Source organism: Lycium barbarum, chromosome 8, assembly GCF_019175385.1.
Source record: "Lycium barbarum isolate Lr01 chromosome 8, ASM1917538v2, whole genome shotgun sequence".
Taxonomy (NCBI): Eukaryota; Viridiplantae; Streptophyta; class Magnoliopsida; order Solanales; family Solanaceae; genus Lycium; species Lycium barbarum.
The window spans coordinates 95,812,779-95,830,104 of NC_083344.1; the positions used below are offsets into that span (position 1 = coordinate 95,812,779).

Genomic DNA, 17,326 nt, shown 5'->3' on the forward strand with positions numbered 1-17,326 from the left:
AGTCCTACAAGAAGACATAAGAAACACACTTGAAGAGACTTGAACATACCTGAAATAAGAACAAAGTCTTCTTCTCCTCTGTAAATCTTTATCTACATTTCTTATTTTATATTATTCTTATTTTACAACAAATCCATATTTGTTATAAATATTATTACTTTATTGTGAATGTCTATCTTTCGAAAAAAAGTTAGGGTTTGTGATTTTGGGATCAAGCTACTTTTCCCTTATAAATAGAGGGTTCTCTTCATTATATTTTCATCCCTCAAAGAAATAAAATAATTAACCTCTCTTTTATTTTTCTCTACAATATTATTTCTCTTGTTTTATTATTTTATAACATGTTATCAGCACGAGACTCTACCATTATGAATTGAATTCTGTAATTTAGAATTGAAAAGTTATCTTCTTATTTGGGTTATGCTATTGATTGGTACTTTCTGTACATGAAAGCCTATGTTGAGAAGCTACTATCTAATCCAGACTTGTTAATCATGGAGAATTAATTTCTAGATATCACGAAAGGTGTTTTGCAGTGACTCAGGTATGTATCCCACTTTTCCTTAGTGATATATTGATTTGGAAGTCATTTTGTCAATTATGGTGACTACAGTTGAAAAGAGATCCTCTTTGTACATAGAGGAAACAGTTTTTAGTGCACATATGTAATTACGTTGGGTTTCATTGGATTTGACGAACCTAATTGGTTCTCGACCATATATGCCTCAAAATTGTTCTTGAAGGACAATAGTGTTAAGAGGGATTATGGTGTTATGTTCATATCCCTTAATGGTTAAACGAGAGTTTGCAAGAAATATATGATTACCCGAAGTGATAATATTTCTTATTTCCCATTATTATTAAATTGATTTATGCCCATGACCACCAGAAGTGGTAATATTTTCACAGGCTTGTTGTGGCTACAACTGAAGATATATTAGAGAAAAGTTCCCTAGATTATGTGTATGCCTCGACTAGCTCGTGAAGTATCAATATCTTTAAAGAGATTCTAAGCTATCATTATTTGATATGTTAAAGGCACGTTCAGATATGTTCCATTCCCTGAATAATTAATTTTTTTTGATAAATACGGACATGCATGTGGTTATGAAGTTATCACGACTCATCTCCATAAGAGGTAGAATAAATTGGAAGAAGTATTTTGAATGTTATATGCTTTACTTCCGAAGTAGTAAATTCAGAAATCTGCTCCCGAAGCAGTAGAACTTTGAACTTTACTCCTAAAGTTGTAAACTATGAGCTCTACTCTCGAAGTAGTAAGATGCTGAATTCTAGCTACTCCTAAAATAGTAGGACTCTAAAATCTACTCACAAAGTAGTATAACTCTATAATTTACTTCTAAAGTAGTAAATACCTGAAATCTAACCCCGAAATAGCAAGATTCTCACTTTTGAGCATAAACCACCATATGCAGGTGTTTGAACCCGAAACCTCTGCTTTAAGGCCTAACTTTCGACTGAATAGGCCAAATTTATCTACAAACATCTGTCTTGCAATTTTTATTTTTTTTACTGAGCAAAGGTTCGAACCTAGAACCTTGGGGTATTAGGCGAAGGATAAAAATTAGAGACCAACAATTTGAGGGGCAAAAATTAAAGACCAGTGCCTTTGAAGGGCAATCGTGCAAATGACCCTCTACAACATGGGTCACTTGGACCAAATATGCAAAAGCCACAGTGTTGGGCCAGAGTCCCAACATCCCTTTTCCTTCAATCGAGTCCGAGTAGAATCTTTGAAGGTCCAACCATGAGTGAAATGGTTGATTGGTAGGCCTAATAGCCTTCCCTTCTCTTTTTGTTTTGTGCATATGTAGTTGTAAAGACATATTTGTGAGAATGCTTGTAAGTATTGGAACCTACGCGGTTAGAACCCAGAAGAAACATGCAAACGATACGTATATACTTTAGACGGATAGGAACCCGGTCTATTTTAATTTTGGATTCAACAAAAGATAAAATGACATTCTTTCAAAAAATATGACCAAACGGGAAAATAATTTTCAATCATTTTTTTGCCCGGATTTCCCTTCTTTTGGGCTGGTCTTTAATTTTTTCCTTTCGCTTAAAAAAGGTGGCCAAAAATACCCCGAGGTTTTGAATTCGAACCCCAGCTCAGTTAAAAAAAAATATTCACAAGGCAAAGCTATGCAAAAAGTCTTCCTTATGCGACAGACTTTGGTTAAGACATAACTAAAGGTCTGCCGGAGACGACAGACTTTTAGTTATGCCTTAACCAAAGTCTACGGCATAAGACGGACTTTTCCTTAAGACATAACTAAAAGTCATAACTAAAAGTTTGTCTTATAAGGCAAAGTCTGCCGTATCCGGTAAACTTTTTGTTATGCCTTAAGGCAAAGTTTGTCGCATAAGTAGACTTTTTTGCAAAGTTTGGCCTTGCGAATTTTTATTTTTTTATTTTTTATGACTAAGCTGAAGTTCGAATTCAAAACCTCGAGATATTTTAAGCGAAGAACAAAAATTAAAGACCAGCAATTTGAGGGGCAAAAATTAAAGACCGCTCCCAATGAAGGGCAATCGTACAAATTACCCTTTTTCAATTACTCCTTCGAAACCGAAAACTGAAAACAGTGGATACATTTTGAACAAGATTAGCTTTTTCTCAAAACTGGAACTTTTCCGAAAACTGGAAATAAAGGGAAAGTTTTTTCTGAAAGTCAACTTGGCTTCTTTAAGATCAAGGGTTTACAAAAGATAGTAAAAAATCTGATTTCAAAAGAAGAATAACTTACTTGACTTGTGAAAACAAATGAAATGCACTTCAAATGATTTTCAACTTAAAGGCTTTTTCAAAAACCTTTTGAGCCAAGCCCACTTTAAGTTGAAATAAACAAGAGAAATTCTATTTGGGCTTTAGTTTGAGGAAAAGATTCAAAAAGGATAAGGTTGACCTTCATTAAATATATACATTTTGCTAAACCTTATAAATTTACGTATATCAGATGGCATTTTACAAATGACATACACTTGAGACTATTTATTAAAAAACTTGTAAGGGTAAAAGAGACATACCATTTGGACCAAATCAAGTGAAACTCTGTCCAAGAGAATTCTTGGGTGTGTTTTTGGTCTGGAAATGAAATGACTGCTTCTAACCTTATATGCCTTTTCCAAAAAAGAACTTAACTTTCTTTTCTTCAAAACATAAAGGAATTCTTCGCCAAATATTTCAAAAAATGATATGCCATGACAAGATATACAAGATTTTAAACGAATATAAGTAAATAATTACAAAATCACACATTGAAGCTCGAAGGTCAACAATATTCTACGGATTCTTAATATCGGGGTGTCTTAACGCCATCCACGAGAAATCACCAGAACCCTTACCTCGAACTTTAGTTTAAAAGGATTTTCCTCTTATTTGAGTAAACCTTTTAAATTTGGTTTTCCTACTTTTCCTTATAAATTAGGTGACGACTCTAAAAAAACATAAATAAAATTCCAAAAGAGTCCGCAAATTCGAAGTAGCTTTTATGTCTCGAATAAAAGTGAACCGTAACAATCATAACTAGTCGATCACTTGAAGTATGTCGTAGAGTTGGTTGCCAAAAGAATGTTAAAGTCGAGAATTCTGAAGTAGAAGCTTGGGAGTTATTCTCGGAGAAGCTTGGACGTGGCAATAATAATAATGTACAACTCCCGATTGAAATAGGAAAAATAGCAATGAAAGTGGCAGAGAGATGTGCTGGGCTGCCCCCGGAATTATAACAATATTTGGCTGGTTTTATGAAGGGAGTAAATGACATTTTTGAATGGAAGGACGCGCTACAAGAGTTTGAAGAATCTTCCATGGTGCAAGATGATATGAAGAGTGAGGTGTTCCCTATTCTTCATTGTAGTTATACTCGCTTAAGGAATCCCCGATTACAAAAGTGCTTGTTGTATTGTTGCCTATATCCAGAAGACTTTGAGATTCTGAAGTTGAGTTGGTCAACAAGGTCATCATGGAGGGATTTATAAATGCAAGGAATAGTAGGCAAGCGCAAATAGACCAATACCATGCAATACTGAATAAGCTAGAAAATGTATGTTTGTTAGAAAGTAGATGTACATGAAAATAAATGTGTTAAGATGCATGATTTGATACGAGAAATGACTATAAAAATCACAAGCCATCCTCATTATGATCACTTCATGGTAAAAGCTGGAATGCAATTGATAGAGATGCTTGAGTTGCATGAATGGTCTGAAGATCTTGATAAGGTATCCTTGATATAAAACTGTATAGATCAGATTTCTCCATGCGTACTATACAAATGTTTGAAACAGACGACCTTGTTGTTGCAAGAGAATCGCTTGTTGCAAATTAAAAGATTCCATACATATTTTTCATTTTCATGCCTTGTCTACGTGTCTTGGATCTACGCTATACCAGTATTAAAGTATTGTCTGGTGCTCTATCAAACTTGGAAAATTTGAATGCCTTATTGCTTAAAGGTTGTAGAAAACTTAGCTTTGTGCACCTCATGACTCCATTTTCTATACGAGCAATGGATCTAGAGGGGATGAAACAACTTGAAGAATTTGGGGGTAAGATGCTCAGTTTGTGTGATTTCAATGAATTCGTAGAAAGTCGAGAATGTTGTGGCCGGCCAATCTTCTTTCGGGTTACTCTAAATGGTTTGACCAATTATTGTGTTGGAGATTTGTATGAATACCCGGTATAATTTCCAGCAAAGAAGTCATTATTACTACCTTAAGGGTGGAAATGTAGTACAACCCATAAGGGTACAGTCATGTCACAACCCAAATTCCAAAGCCATGAAGGCACCTACCCTCACCCGGTAGGCGAACCATCCACAATCGATTAAGCAAATTTTAACAAGTATATTATGCGGAAAGAAATAAATAAAGTCATTTAAGAGTCATAAACAAAGTCTCATATTCATAAATATGCGGAATAAGTACAACCACCAAAAACCTGGTGTCACAAGTACAAGAACCACTAAGAATATGATACACGTCTGAGATAGTAGTTAATAAACTGTCTAAAACAAGGAGACACGAATAAGTAAATGAAGAAGAATCTGGTGCCACAGATCAGCTAGCAGCTCACCCTGAATCCTCCAAGACAGGCTCCTCAACGATTGACGAAGCCTAAAGCCACATTAGTGCTAGGGACAAAATCTGCACACAAAAAGGTGCAACAAGTGTAGTATGAGTGTTTGTGATAAACTTGTATTTAAATAGAAAAATCTGCAATTACAAAACAAATAAATAAAAGAAGTGATTTTATCAGTCAATTTGTGAGTACAACTCCGTTGTTTTCCCCTGATTCTAATCTCTAAGTAGTTCTCCGCTATTCAAAGGCCTTAGTAGTGTTTCTCTCGAACTTAGAAGATGTTGGCGTTTCTCTCAACTTAGAAGACATTGACCTCCTTGAGATGTGTTGATCTACACGAATGTCGAGTAGCCGTTGGATTGATCTCCAAGAAGGAACTCCATCAACCACTCCGAGTAGTAGAAGCCTTTGGAGAAGATGTTGTAGATGATTTTTGCACTCTTCTTCCAATAGCCAAAAGATGACTTCAAATGGGATTGATGACATCTTTATATAGGTGCGAGCTAGAGCTTGGGGGTATTTTGGTCTCCAAGTAAATCTAGCGGACCTTGGGCTTGAAGAATCGTAGGTTGGGCTCATTTTGTCAATTTAACGGACTGACCCAAAATGCAGTTGGACTTCATTTAAGTCATAGAATTTTAACTTAAATATTAATCCAACTTTATTAGCCAAAATTTGACTTGGTCGACATGTCAATAACTTAGAATTTAATCTAAATTTCATATGGATTAATTCAATTCAAATTTCGATGTCTACAAATACCCCCTACTTCAAGACTCGTCGAGGGGTAGGCTTGCCGAAACTTGATGACGAGATTTGAAGTACGAAGACCTTTTGTTTTGCGTCTTTTTGTTAACGTGGACGTCTTTGTCGTCCTTTTTTTTTTTTGGCTAACAAAGAAGCCAAGTTTCTTTAATTATTTATCAAAAATTGTATTTGAGTAATAATTCCATGATATAAGCAAGGTCCTTCCACGCATCACTAAATTATGGGAACTTGGCTCCTTGTTGTATATGGATTTGCCTCTCTGATCAATTTTCCTCCTTGCAAGAGAATGACACTTCAACTGTGATTTTTTAAGGCATATTCACGTGACCAAACAAACGCTGGAGCAAATTCATAACTTGTAACGACCCTCCCGGTCGTTATGGAGGATATATGATAACCCTGCCAAATAGAACCTTTCCAAGGGTAGAACAAGCTAATAGAAACTCGATCGTATAAGTCTAAGAATTGAAAAATTGGCTTGTGTGTGATTATTGTTTGTTCTATTTTAGTACATTTGGGGGTGGCGTAGGAAATTAAAACTCCGTTGGGAATTCCGAGGCCACAGGTGAGTTCGTATAGTGTCTTTATGTCTATGTGCACATTTTTTTTTTTTGTTTGTGAGGTCTCCGGTGAAGTGTTGCATGGTATAGTTGAAAAACTGTGAAATTAGCGAGCATACTGGTTTAGTAGTACCGCTGCAGTGGAAGGATTACGGCTGCTGCGTGACCGCTGTAGCGACCGGCCTCTCGCCGTCACGGTCATTTGGGAATTGGGGTGTCCACTATGGCGGGCACTGGACCGTTGTAGCGAGACCACTGCAGCGAGACCAGGCTCGCCACAGTGGAGGATTGGTTTTGGGTTGGTCTTCTATAGCGGGCACTTGCCCGCCATAGCGGGACCGTTGCAGCAATGCGTGGACCGCCGCAGCGGTCGACGGGGACAAAATCTCTATTTTTAAATACTTAGTTCCGAATTCTTTATTCATGAAACTCCAAAACAGTTCCCCACAAGCACCTAGGGCGAAATTCCAAGCTAGGGCAAGAATATCCTCGAGAGGTAAGTCTCAACCATTCCTTCCATTATTACATTTTCATCTCTATGATTATCATCCCTTTTATGGGTCTACAATGGTGAATTGGGAATAGTAACCCTAGAACATAATAGACTTCCAATTGTTGGTGGGTTATGAATATTTTGAGTGTTATTCATCTAATATCTTGGGTTATCACTTTCTAGTCAAGAATTGAACCATTAGAGGCATGGACTAAGTGATTTAAGACTTAGGGTTTCATAAAAATGGTAGCTTGACCATAGAAACTGTTTGTATGAGATAATTTGATTAAATAGCCTCATAAATTGATAGTTGTGGTTGTTAAGGCCAATGTTAGGATGATTTTCACCCAGTAATCATTCACCCATTATAAAGGGGTAAGGTGGAAGAGTGTTTATTGATTTGATAATGTTGACTAGAGTGTTTGTAACTTATTTAGCATCTTAATTGCTAGATTTTGAGCGTTCCGAGGCTTTACAGAAGGGAAAGGCTATAGTGGAGTAATCTGTATTGTTCCAGCTTTACAGTTGAGGTAGGTTACGGTCTACTTGAGTTAGACTTTGATTAGTTGAATATATGTGTTGTGAAATTGATAGGAGAAAGCATGTCTGGTCTTCAAGCATAGTGTGTGATTGAAGTTCCTATATGCTATTGATTGAGTGATTATGTGGGCTTCGTGCCACTATTCGATATGTTGGGACCTACAGGTTGATGATGTTGTGCTGAGAATATCATCTTCTTGGGGAGAGTGAGGTACAAAATGATAAAATTGACTAATGAAAGCGGTGCGACCATAAATATGAATATATATAAAAAGGCTCATTTGACCGGGGGTGAGGATGAGGCCTAGTTATGAACAGGCATATTTAACCGGGGGTCAGGATGTGGCATGGTTGTGAGCTCGAGTCCGAGGAGTGGATCCGGAACAAGTGGTACATGGACACCATGGGTCCCCTACAGGTCATGACTACTGGGCAATGACATCAGTTAGCATGTGATTACAGCTTGTATCCGGTCGTTGTTGGTAGACTTATTTCCATGTTTGTTTCTGTTGACTTGATTTGATATCATTGGATGACTTGATTGTGTTTATCCTTGGTTGACTTGTTGTTAGGCTATTTGATTATGTGTTGTTGACTGGTTTGTATATTTTATTGATTTTGTGATTTATGCATGATACTAATGTTAGTCTGCCTATGATATCTACCGGTATATAGTGTTTGTACTGATACTACCTTGCTGCATTCTTTTAAGTGCAGATTGTGATCCAGAGACTGCTTCCCGACCTCTTATTTAGCGTTGAGGCCATTCGATGACAGATTTAGGGTGAGCTTCTATCCATGTCAGGCCGCCTGAAGATCTTCTTTATCTAATGTCTATTTCCATTCCAGACATTGATGGTTATTTATTTTAGACAGTATACATTCCTTAGACATGTTTTGGATTAGAGTCCTTGTACAATGACTTTCAAATTTTGGGGTTGTAATAGTTAGGACTTCCGCATTTACGTTATTATTTTATGACAATTATTTATTTATCTGGTGTTTAACTGTTATGAATTGGTTAACCAAAAATGGATTGAATGATTAGATGGTTAGGCATATTGGTTCACCCACTAGGAGTTAGTGTGGGTGCCAGTCATGGCGGGTTGGGTCGTGATAGAGTGGGTATCAGAGCTTTAGGTTCATCGATCTCGTCGTACAAGGACATGTCTGGTAGAGTCTTGCGGATCAGTACAGAGACATTTGTACCTATCTTCGAGAGGCTACCAGACACTTGAAAAATTCCCTTTTCTGTCTTTCTTTCGTGCTACTTGATTCCAATTGGCATCTGGATGATTCAAATTGGTATCTGACTATCCTTCATTTTTTCGCAGATGGCGAGAACGCGTAGGGCAGCAGTCAGAGAAAGAGGTGGAGGTAGAGGCGCAGGCAGAGGAGTAGCGCCGATTGGGGGCGGAGTTCCAACAGTTGACCCCGTGCCTCCAGTGGCTCCTAATGAGGCCGCGGAAGATGCAGTCGCACCAGCCCAGCCAGCGACAATGCCAGTTTCGCCAGGGGCTGCAGCTGCTCAAGGCATACTAGATGCGATGGCTCAGGTGCTGAACTAGCTACATGGGTTAGCCAGACCGGGGCTATACTGGTGGTTCCAGTAAGTGGGTGCGCAGGGATAGTAGCCCCAGGTTCGGACAGAGTTCAGGCTCTGAGAGTTCAGCATGCCGCAGCCGTGACTCCTCGTTTGGATGAAGTTTCGGGTTTCAAGGCTTTTCTGAGGCCAGTTGCAGGGGCAGTGATGACCGGAAAGGAGCATGATTTATTTTGGAGGTTCACTAAAATGAAACCTCTGGTATTCTATAGTACTGAGTCAGAAGATGCGTACGAGTTCATCATAGATTGTCATAAGAGGCTCTATAAGATCTTTTTTTTGGGGGGGGGGGGGGGTGTTGACACCCAATTTTGTCCCACCTCTCTTCCAAAATACCTATTTATGTTTCTAACATTTTATGAAAAATTAAAAAATATATATATTATATTTTACTATAATTATTAGCCTTTATCAAAAGCTGGTGTTTCATTATTATATTACAGTTACTAATTATTATTATTATTATTATTATTATTATTATTATTATTATTTATTATTATTATTATTATAGTTCACAACTTTTATCATTTCAGCATTTTACCAGCTCACGCACGCGCGTCGCATTTATCTTGGCATAATTATTTTTTGTATTAGGCAATATTCTGTCATCCTTGGTATATCATTAATTAAAATGGGTCTTTTATTCAAGTTCAGAAGCCAAACTATTTCTTGCACTCAGTCCGTATTTTTGATTTATCGGATTCCAAATCAAAGCCCAATCAACTCATAAATATTTTCTGACCAGCCTATATCTTTTACCCTAACTTTTAGATCAGTCCGGGTTTTAATTCGATGGCCCATTCTTTTAATACCCGGTTTAAAAATTGACCCAGTCCATAAATGGACCGGGTCTGACCCGTTTCACACAAAAAATAAGGGAGGTTTCCCCTCTTATTTTTCCCTTTTCCGCCGCGCCTCACCTCCTCTCCCTTCCCTCTCTCCTTCTCCGCCTCTCCACCTTCCCATCGTCTTCTCCACCTCCCCATCGCCGCCTCCACCATACCACCGTCTCCCCCATACCTCTCTTCTCCTCTTCTTTCCCTTTACCCCTAAACCCTAGCCGCCGCACACGCACCCCTCTGTCATCTCCACCGCACCTTTACCCCCACGCGTCTGACCTCACCACTTCGTCACACCACCCGCTCCTCTTTTTCATCGTCATCGTCACCTCATCTCCACTTCACTTTGTCGTTCCCCACTTCTCTCTTTCATCGTCATCGTCTCCCCCACGTTGCCTCTGCCGCTTCTGCCCCTTCCACCTTCCTTTGTTTCCCATGCCTCTGCGCTCCACTCCTTTTTGTCCCCGCTCCTCTCAAACTCAAACCGAAAATCAGTCTATAAGTATTGGTTTCATCATCCATTAAAAGGGGCTTTTTTTTTGGACAAGAAAACGAATTCTGAAAATCCCCAAAAAATCGCTATTTTTGGACAGGTTTTCGAGTCACAAGTAAACTTCCCCCACAGACGACATTAGTTTACTTTTAGTATTATCCAATATCGAGTCAAAATCCACATCGTTTGCTCTGTTTTGCCTTTGACATCTATTCGGATTCAGGGTATACAAATCGTGATTCATAGTGTTTTGCGGTAGATTTGAAGTCTCGAGTGTAGATTCGAGACCAGACGCCTCAATTCGCTGCACCCACAACAGGTCGGCGTCATATTTCTTCTACTCTATCTGTTCAAATAATTTATTCTGTCATGAATATAGTCTGCCTGGGTTTGGATGCGATGAAAAATGAATATATGACATGTTGGTATTGATTGCTGATTTGATTTGGTCTCAAGCCTGGGATCTATGCCCAGTTCTGTTAGCCACCATGTATTAGGTCGGGTTCCATTTTTTCTTTTTCAGTATGATCAGTATGTCTTATATGAAAATAATCATGTCAAGACGATTTCTAGTAATCTGTTTCTTTTGCTTCAATAGATTGCCTGATAGGCCTTTGTTATATGGTTACGACATAATTAGAAGCTCTGTGCCCATCTAACCCTATGCATCCGGCATGCTTTTTTTGCCTTATGATTAATTTTTTCGTTTATGTTGTCAATGTGATATGAATGATTTTGTTTGTCTGAATCCCTCCTTGTATTTTAATCTTTTTTTGTGTGTGTTTGTGAATTTGTTTGTTTTGCTGTCTACATATGTTTAGTTAAGTATACGTTAGCTAGTTATCTACTGATCCATTTACTGCTATATGCCAATATGCCTAATTAGGTGTGGTTAGTTGTTTATCAATTATTTCCTGTTATGTGGGCAATAGGCGTACTAATGGCAGCTTAGCGGTTTTTGTTAGTCTATCCTAATTATAGCATTCTCTCGTATCTGTTTGTTTGTCTACTGAACCTAATTTCATTATATGATAGTTCTTATGATTGATCATATTTAGTAATGGAAGTATCTTAAGTTAGTCATGGTGTCATGTATAGTGCAGCCTAGTGAGACCAGTCGTAGTCCAATCTGTTTTTCTTAACTTAGTTATCTTGTGTGTTCTGGGTATAGGCTCATTGTTCCATTATAGTTCAGGCTGTTTGGACCTATTAATGTTAGAATAGGGCCAATAAATAAGTTTCAGTCCATCCAGTAATTTGGTCCTGTATTCATCTGTTCCTAATATTCAAAACCAGCACATTATTTGTTCCTAATATTCACAGTTTGGTCCAAGCTGTTTCTTTTTTTTATATTTGCGATTATAGGTGTTGTGCCTGTTGGGTCATGTGTATATTTTAGCCTTAGCAGCCTGCATTTCCATCTCCCCCTGACTTCTGCATCCATTTGCCTGCTAGTTGGCTTGTTTTAGAAAATATGTCGATATTTCTACTGTCTTGAACTCGACCTTTGTTGGCACTTGCGTATACTGATACACCCATCTGGATTTAGTTACTTTCTTCTTAATAAGTAAGGTTATCATGTCGTCGATAAATGCGGGATGCTCTATTTGAACTAAACCCGGATACTGAACCTTAAGTCTTTGAAGCCTTTCATTGTCTATTATACTCACTGATTGCCCAGGTGCATCCTACATCCATGCCCTTTTTCTTTTCACTTACTACTACTTGTCTAAAGTGCTTCCGTTATGGCTTTCACTCTACCTGTCATGGTGAATACTTGAGCTGCATTTAATCTGCCTCCTTGTGCTAATGAGCAGTCCATATCCTCATTTCCTTCTTCACTTACAGCCACTGCCACGCAGATGTCGTTTGCCTTAATATTTCTTATAATTTTCGCCTTGCAATGTGCACTGCCACTACTGGGCAGAATGTGTGCTTTAAATGCTCTAATGTTGTTAAAACCCTGAGGTTATATACCTACGTATACATAAGGTATACTTCAAATATACCTAAATATACACAGTATGTATATAACATGTTTATTTGTTTGAGTTTACATCTTACATGTTTAGCGTTATCGGTTGATCGTATACTAATACTTTGCTTTCAATCTTATGCATGAACATCGCATACGAGTCCGAGAGACTCGTTCTTCCTCCGCATTCGGTTTGGGCTAAAAGCCCAATGTGATCTCTCTCTATCCAGCCCCTATCTGCAGCAAAGAAAATATGAATTCTGGGCCAAGCCCAATAGATGCGGACAGCCCACAGCATGTTTTAAAAAATGGGCTGAGCCCACTCCCGTCAGCAGTCCAGATTACAGCAGTTTTAAAAATGGGTTGAGCCCATTTAACTTATTTACTCCTCTATTTTATCTTTTTGCATTTTTATTTGTATTATGCAATTAACTCTTTGTTTGTTATATTAATTTAGATAAACCTTAGCAGAATTAGCAAGTTAGTTGAATGGGACGGGTGGGTTAAACCAAGCATCTAAATATTTCATCTTGAGAAATGTCACTAATATGCAAACATGACCAGTATTTTTTTTTTTTTTAGCTCTCCAAGTTTGAATCAACCATGCATTTTTAAAATTAAGCATAGTTAATAAAGAGTAATGGAAAAGAGAAAGAAAACTCCATCTTTTCTAAACTGCAAAATCAATTCGTTTCAAGTGTTAAAACGTCGCAACCCGCATTTCTTCTGTTTATACGCAAATTATTATATTTTGCAAATTTCATTTTTTTATAACACTTTTTAAAGCCATAGCAATATTTATAAGATTATCTTTAAAAAAAAAATAGCATTATCATATTTTTGAAAACATTAATAATATTCGTAAGTTTATTTCAAATAACCTTATTATTTAAAATTTTAGAGATATTTACAAATCTTATTTTAGTAGCTTATATTTTAAACGTTAGCCCTATAGCAAACCAATTTCTTAAAAATCCAAATGCCACATTTACATCTTTAATTTCAATTAATTAACCTAAGTTTGGTCGGATAACCGTGAGTTAACGGATTCTAAAGGATGCCTAACCCCTTCCCTTTAGGATAATATAGAGCCCTTACCTAGAATTATACTGGTTAAGCAGATTATTAATTGAGGTTTAGTTTTAACTTTACCTTAGTTAACATTTAGGTGTCCTAATTCACCGTTAAATTAATTAGGTGGCGACTCCTTAAATAAAATAAACAGGAATCACCAATATGTCATACTCCTTAAATCGACCCGGTTAAAATGGGGTGTGACGGGGGGGGGGGGGGGGTGGAAAGGTACGGTGTTGAGTTTGTGACCTTCCAGTTCTTGGGAGATGCCAAGTTGTGGTGGAGGGCAGGCTAGCTGGGTCACCTCCGTTGACTTAGGATCTGTCCTTACCTTTGGCAGAGTTCGCATATAATAACAACTACCACTCGAGCATCGATACGGCCCCATTTGAAGCGCTATATGGGAGGAGATGTAGTTCTCCTATTGGTTAGTTCGATGCGTTTAAGGTAAGACCTTGGAGTACAAACCTTCTGAAAGAGCCCTTAGAGAAGGTGAAGGTGATTCAAGATAAGCTTCTGGCATCATAGAGTAGGCAAAAGAAGTATGCGGACCGTAAAGTCCGAGATCTTGAGGTTTGGGAAGAAGGGAAAGCTTAGCCCGAGATAAATCTGGCCATTTGAGATTCTCAAGTATGTGGGGGAGGTGGCTTTACCTCCGGGCTTATCAGGCGTCCATCCGATATTCACGTTTCGATGTTAAAGAGGTATCATGGAAATGGTTCGTACATAATCTGTTGGGATTCGGTTTTGCTAGATGAGAACTTGACATATGAGGAAGAGCCTGTTTCTATCCTAGATAGAGATGTTCATAAGTTGAGATCAAAGAAAACGGCCTCTGTGAAGATTCAGTAGAAGAATCGCCCAATCGAGGAAGCTACTTGGGAGACAGAATTAGATATGCGTAGCAAGTATCCTCAGCTTTTCGCCGAGACAGGTACTTTTCCCTAGATTCCTCACCCTTGTCCGCTCGAGGATGAACGGTATTTTAATTGGTATTTGGTGTAACAGCCCTCTCGGTCATTATAGCAGATATAGGATCACCCTACCAAATAAAACCTTCCCAAGGGCAAAACGAGCTAATAGAAACTCGATTGTATAAGTCTAAGAACTGAAAACTTGTCTTATGGGTGATTATTATTTGTTGTGTTTTAGTTCATTTGGGGGTGGCGTAGGAAATTAGAACCCCGTTGGGAATTCCGAGGCCACAGGTGAGTTCGTATAGTGTTTTTATGTTTATATGCATGTTTTGTTTATGTTTGTGAGATCTCGGATGAAATGTTGCATAGTAGAGTTGAAAAACTGGGAAATTAGCCAGAATACTGGTTCAGTAGTACCACTACAGCAGAAGGATTACCGCTGCGGCGGGACCACTATAGCGATCGGCCTCTCGCCGTCGCGGTCATTTAGGAATCGGGGTGTCCGCTATGGCGGGCACTGGACCGTTGTAGCGGGACCGCTGCAGCGCGACCAGGCTCGCCGTAGTGGAGGATTGGTTTTGGGTTGGTCCGCTATGGCGAGCACTTGCCCGCTATAGAGGGACTGCTGCAGCGACGGGTGCACCGCCGCAGTGATCGGCGGGGACAGAATCTCGATTTTTAAACACTTAGTTTCGATTTTTATTCCTAAAACTCCAAAACAGTTCCCCACAAGCACCTAGGGCAAAATTCAAAGATAGGGCAAGAATATCCTTGAGAGGTAAGTCTCAACCATTCCTTCCATTATTACGTTTTCATCTCTATGTTTATCATCCCTTTTATGGGTCTACAATAGTGAATTGGGAATAGTAACCCTAGAACTTAATAGACTTCTAATTGTTGGTGGGTTATGAATATTTTGAGTGTTATTCATGTAATATCTTGGGTTATCACTTTCTAGTAGAGAATTGAACCATTAGAGGCATGAACTAAGTGATTTGAGACTTAGGGTTTCATAAAAATGGTAGCTTGACCATAGAAACTTTTTGTATGAGATAATTTGATTAAATAGCCTCATAAATTGATAGTTGTGGTTGTTAAGGCCAATGTTAGGATGATTTACACCTGGTAATCATTCACCCATTAGAAAAGTGTAAGGTGGAAGGGTGTTTATTGAATTGATAATGTTGACTAGAGTGTTTGTAACTTATTTAGCATCTTAATTGCTAGACTTTGAGCGTTCCGAGGCTTTACGGAAGGGAAAGGCTATAGCGGAGTAATCCGTATTGTTCCAGCTCTACAGTTGAGGTAGGTTACGGTCTACTTGAGTTAGACTTTGATTAGTTGAATATATGTGTTGTGAAATTGATAGGAGAAAGCATGTCTGGTCTTCAAGCACAATGTGTGTGATTGAAGTTCCTATATGCTATTGATTGAGTGATTATGTGGGCTTCGTGCCACTATTCGATATGTTGGGACCTACAGGTTGATGATGTTGTGGTAAGAAGTTAATATGATCTTCTTGGTGAGATTGAGGTACAAAATGATAAAATTGACTAATGAAAGCGATGCGACCATAAATATAAAAAAAAGGCTCATTTGACCGGGGGTGAGGATGAGGCCTAGGTATGAATAGGCACATTTGACCGGTTGTGAGCTAGGGTCCGAGGAGTGGATCCAGAATGAGTGGTACATGGACAACATGGGTCCCCTGCAGGACATGACTACTGGGCAATTACATCAGTTAGCATATGTGTACAATGTGTATCCGGTCTTTGTTGGTAGACTTATTTCCGTGTTTGTTTTCGTTGATTTGATTTGATATCATTGGATGACTTGATTGTGTTTATCCTTGGTTGACTTGTTGTTGTGCTATTTGATTATGTGTTGTTGACTGGTCTGTCTATTTTTTTTATTTTGTGATTCATGCATGATACTAATCTTAGTCGGCCTATGATATCTACCCGGACATAGTGTTTGTACTGATACTACCTTGCTGCATTCTTTTTAGTGCAGATTGTGATCCAGAGACTGCTTCCCGACCTCTTATTTAGCGTTGAGGCCGTTCGCTGATAGATTTAGGGTGAGCTTCTATCCATGCCAGACCGCCCGAAGATCTTCTTTATCTAATGTCTATTTCTATTCCAGACATTGACGGTTATTTATTTTAGATAGTATACATTCCTTAGACATGTTTTGGATTAGATTCCTTGTATGGTGACTTTCGAATTTTAGGGTTGTCAGAGTTAGGACTTCTGCATTTACGTTATTATTTTATGGCATGACTAATTATTGATATATCTGGTGTTTAACTGTTATGAATTGGTTAACCAAAAATGGATTGAATGAGTAGATGGTTAGGCGTATTGGTTCACCCACTAGGAGTTGGTGTGGGTGCCAGTCATGGCGGGTTGGGTCGTGACATAAATATGTGTGAGTTTTTTTTTTTTACTCCAATAAGGCGAGGTTTTCAAGTTTCAACCACCATTTCATTTAAAAACTTCAACTGAACAAATTATTTTCTTTTCCCGTAAAATGAAATTTCTTGTGTGTAAGGAAGAAAAGATTTTCTTACTCGTTTACCATGGTAACATACGATCTAATTGACGGTTTTGATTATTTCCTTCTCCAATGGATGAAAATCTCCTTATGAAGTTGGAATATCTTGAGAATACCGTTAATAGATCAAGCTTAAGATGGAAAGAAGACCTAGGGCAAGTCTTCAAAATTCTATATAAGCACTTCTTTGGTAAAGGCCTATTCCATAAGAATTTCAGTTGCAAACCAAAGGAACTCCTGGAATTAACTAAGCCATGGGTCTATAGTGATTTTTAGGTTTCAATGCTTACAGCCGCCTTAATTGATTTAAGCTTTTCGCTATGCTTTGTGCAGTCTTGACTGTTTTCTGTGCTTTTAGGGAAAATATTAGTATCTTGCCGCAGGAGTAGTGGAAAGACGAGCCA

General features: G+C 38.3%; 1 pseudogene; it reads left to right on the plus strand.

Moving 5' to 3' along the window:
- Positions 1–3,546: 3,546 nt before the first annotated feature.
- The window catches only part of LOC132607979 (uncharacterized), a 52,610-nt pseudogene continuing 38,830 nt past the window's right edge, over positions 3,547–17,326 (plus strand).